Source organism: Zonotrichia albicollis, unplaced genomic scaffold (assembly GCF_047830755.1).
Source record: "Zonotrichia albicollis isolate bZonAlb1 unplaced genomic scaffold, bZonAlb1.hap1 Scaffold_136, whole genome shotgun sequence".
Classification (NCBI taxonomy): Eukaryota; Metazoa; Chordata; class Aves; order Passeriformes; family Passerellidae; genus Zonotrichia; species Zonotrichia albicollis.
In genome coordinates this window covers 60,976-65,000 of record NW_027428355.1, presented here as the reverse complement: position 1 = coordinate 65,000, position 4,025 = coordinate 60,976, and positions in this window count along the sequence as shown.

The following is a 4,025-nucleotide window of genomic DNA, read 5'->3' as shown; positions in this document are numbered from 1 at the left end:
GACCTGGTGTCCGAGGGCCCCGGGGTAGACCGGGTGTCGCGGGCCCCGGGGTAGACCTGGTTTCCCTAACCCTAACCCTAACCCTAACCCCAACCCCAACCCCAACCCCAACCCTAACCCCTACCCCAACCCCAACCCCAACCCCAACCCCAACCCTTACCCTAACCCTAACCCTTACCCCAACCCTTACCCTAACCCTAACCCTAACCCCCGGGTAGACCTGGTGACCGAGGGCCCCGGGGTAGACCCGGTGTCGCGGGCCCCGGGGTAGACCTGGTTTCCCTAACCCTAACCCCAACCCCAACCCCAACCCCAACCCTAACCCTAACCCTAACCCCAACCCCAACCCCAACCCACACCCTAACCCTAACCCTAACCCCGAGGTAGACCTGGTGTCCCAGGGCCCGGGGTAGACCTGGTGTCAGAGGGCCCCGGGGTAGACCTGGTGTCCCAGGGCCCGGGGTAGACCTGGTGTCCCGTTCCCCGGGGTAGACCTGGTGTCAGAGGGCCCCGGGGTAGACCTGTTGTCCCAGGGCACGGGGTAGACCTGGTGTCCCGGGCGCCAGGGTAGACCTGGTGTCCGAGGGCCCTGGGTAGACCTGGTGTCCCAGGGCCCGGGGTAGACCTGGTGTCCCGGGGCCCGGGGTAGACCTGGTGTCCCAGGGCCCGGGGTAGACCTGGTGTCCCGTTCCCCGGGGTAGACCTGGTGTCCTGGGACCATGGGTAGACCTGGTGTCCCGTTCCCCGGGGTAGACCTGGTGTCCCGTTCCCCGGGGTAGACCTGGTGTCCCGGGCCCCGGGGTAGACCTGGTGTCCCGTTCCCCGGGGTAGACCTGGTGTCAGAGGGCCCCGGGGTAGACCTGTTGTCCCAGGGCCCGGGGTAGACCTGGTGTCCCGTTCCCCGGGGTAGACCTGGTGTCCCGGGCCCCGGGGTAGACCTGGTGTCCCGTTCCCCGGGGTAGACCTGGTGTCAGAGGGCCCCGGGGTAGACCTGTTGTCCCAGGGCCCGGGGTAGACCTGGTGTCCCGTTCCCCGGGGTAGACCTGGTGTCCGAGGGCCCTGGGTAGACCTGGTGTCCCAGGGCCCGGGGTAGACCTGGTGTCCCGTTCCCCGGGGTAGACCTGGTGTCCGAGGGCCCTGGGTAGACCTGGTGTCGCGGGCCCCGGGGTAGACCTGTTGTCCTAGAGCACTGGGTAGACCAGGTGTCGCGGGCCCCGGGGTAGACCTGGTGTCCCAGGGCCCGGGGTAGACCTGGTGTCCCGTTCCCCGGGGTAGACCTGGTGTCCTGGGACCATGGGTAGACCTGGTGTCGCGGGCCCCGGGGTAGACCTGTTGTCCCAGGGCCCGGGGTAGACCTGGTGTCCCGGGCGCCAGGGTAGACCTGGTTTCCGAGGGCCCTGGGTAGACCTGGTGTCCCGTTCCCCGGGGTAGACCTGGTGTCCTGGGACCATGGGTAGACCTGGTGTCCCGTTCCCCGGGGTAGACCTGGTGTCCCGGGGCCCGGGGTAGACCTGGTGTCCCGGGCCCCGGGGTAGACCTGGTGTCCCGTTCCCCGGGGTAGACCTGGTGTCAGAGGGCCCCGGGGTAGACCTGTTGTCCCAGGGCCCGGGGTAGACCTGGTGTCCCGTTCCCCGGGGTAGACCTGGTGTCCGAGGGCCCTGGGTAGACCTGGTGTCCCGTTCCCCGGGGTAGACCTGGTGTCCCGTTCCCCGGGGTAGACCTGGTGTCAGAGGGCCCCGGGGTAGACCTGTTGTCCCAGGGCACGGGGTAGACCTGGTGTCCCGGGCGCCAGGGTAGACCTGGTGTCCGAGGGCCCTGGGTAGACCTGGTGTCCGAGGGCCCTGGGTAGACCTGGTGTCCCAGGGCCCGGGGTAGACCTGGTGTCCCGGGGCCCGGGGTAGACCTGGTGTCCCAGGGCCCGGGGTAGACCTGGTGTCCCGTTCCCCGGGGTAGACCTGGTGTCCTGGGACCATGGGTAGACCTGGTGTCCCGTTCCCCGGGGTAGACCTGGTGTCCCGTTCCCCGGGGTAGACCTGGTGTCCCGGGCCCCGGGGTAGACCTGGTGTCCCGTTCCCCGGGGTAGACCTGGTGTCAGAGGGCCCCGGGGTAGACCTGTTGTCCCAGGGCCCGGGGTAGACCTGGTGTCCCGTTCCCCGGGGTAGACCTGGTGTCCGAGGGCCCTGGGTAGACCTGGTGTCCCGTTCCCCGGGGTAGACCTGGCGTCCCGGGCCCCGGGGTAGACCTGGTGTCCCGTTCCCCGGGGTAGACCTGGTGTCAGAGGGCCCCGGGGTAGACCTGTTGTCCCAGGGCCCGGGGTAGACCTGGTGTCCCGTTCCCCGGGGTAGACCTGGTGTCCGAGGGCCCTGGGTAGACCTGGTGTCCCAGGGCCCGGGGTAGACCTGGTGTCCCGTTCCCCGGGGTAGACCTGGTGTCCGAGGGCCCTGGGTAGACCTGGTGTCGCGGGCCCCGGGGTAGACCTGTTGTCCTAGAGCACTGGGTAGACCAGGTGTCGCGGGCCCCGGGGTAGACCTGGTGTCCCAGGGCCCGGGGTAGACCTGGTGTCCCGTTCCCCGGGGTAGACCTGGTGTCCTGGGACCATGGGTAGACCTGGTGTCGCGGGCCCCGGGGTAGACCTGGTGTCCCAGGACCATGGGTAGACCTGGTGTCCGAGGGCCCCGGGGTAGACCGGGTGTCGCGGGCCCCGGGGTAGACCTGGTTTCCCTAACCCTAACCCTAACCCTAACCCCAACCCCAACCCCAACCCCAACCCTAACCCCTACCCCAACCCCAACCCCAACCCCAACCCCAACCCTTACCCTAACCCTAACCCTTACCCCAACCCTTACCCTAACCCTAACCCTAACCCCCGGGTAGACCTGGTGACCGAGGGCCCCGGGGTAGACCCGGTGTCGCGGGCCCCGGGGTAGACCTGGTTTCCCTAACCCTAACCCCAACCCCAACCCCAACCCCAACCCTAACCCTAACCCTAACCCCAACCCCAACCCCAACCCACACCCTAACCCTAACCCTAACCCCGAGGTAGACCTGGTGTCCCAGGGCCCGGGGTAGACCTGGTGTCAGAGGGCCCCGGGGTAGACCTGGTGTCCCAGGGCCCGGGGTAGACCTGGTGTCCCGTTCCCCGGGGTAGACCTGGTGTCAGAGGGCCCCGGGGTAGACCTGTTGTCCCAGGGCACGGGGTAGACCTGGTGTCCCGGGCGCCAGGGTAGACCTGGTGTCCGAGGGCCCTGGGTAGACCTGGTGTCCCAGGGCCCGGGGTAGACCTGGTGTCCCGGGGCCCGGGGTAGACCTGGTGTCCCAGGGCCCGGGGTAGACCTGGTGTCCCGTTCCCCGGGGTAGACCTGGTGTCCTGGGACCATGGGTAGACCTGGTGTCCCGTTCCCCGGGGTAGACCTGGTGTCCCGTTCCCCGGGGTAGACCTGGTGTCCCGGGCCCCGGGGTAGACCTGGTGTCCCGTTCCCCGGGGTAGACCTGGTGTCAGAGGGCCCCGGGGTAGACCTGTTGTCCCAGGGCCCGGGGTAGACCTGGTGTCCCGTTCCCCGGGGTAGACCTGGTGTCCCGGGCCCCGGGGTAGACCTGGTGTCCCGTTCCCCGGGGTAGACCTGGTGTCAGAGGGCCCCGGGGTAGACCTGTTGTCCCAGGGCCCGGGGTAGACCTGGTGTCCCGTTCCCCGGGGTAGACCTGGTGTCCGAGGGCCCTGGGTAGACCTGGTGTCCCAGGGCCCGGGGTAGACCTGGTGTCCCGTTCCCCGGGGTAGACCTGGTGTCCGAGGGCCCTGGGTAGACCTGGTGTCGCGGGCCCCGGGGTAGACCTGTTGTCCTAGAGCACTGGGTAGACCAGGTGTCGCGGGCCCCGGGGTAGACCTGGTGTCCCAGGGCCCGGGGTAGACCTGGTGTCCCGTTCCCCGGGGTAGACCTGGTGTCCTGGGACCATGGGTAGACCTGGTGTCGCGGGCCCCGGGGTAGACCTGTTGTCCCAGGGCCCGGGGTAGACCTGGTGTCCCGGGC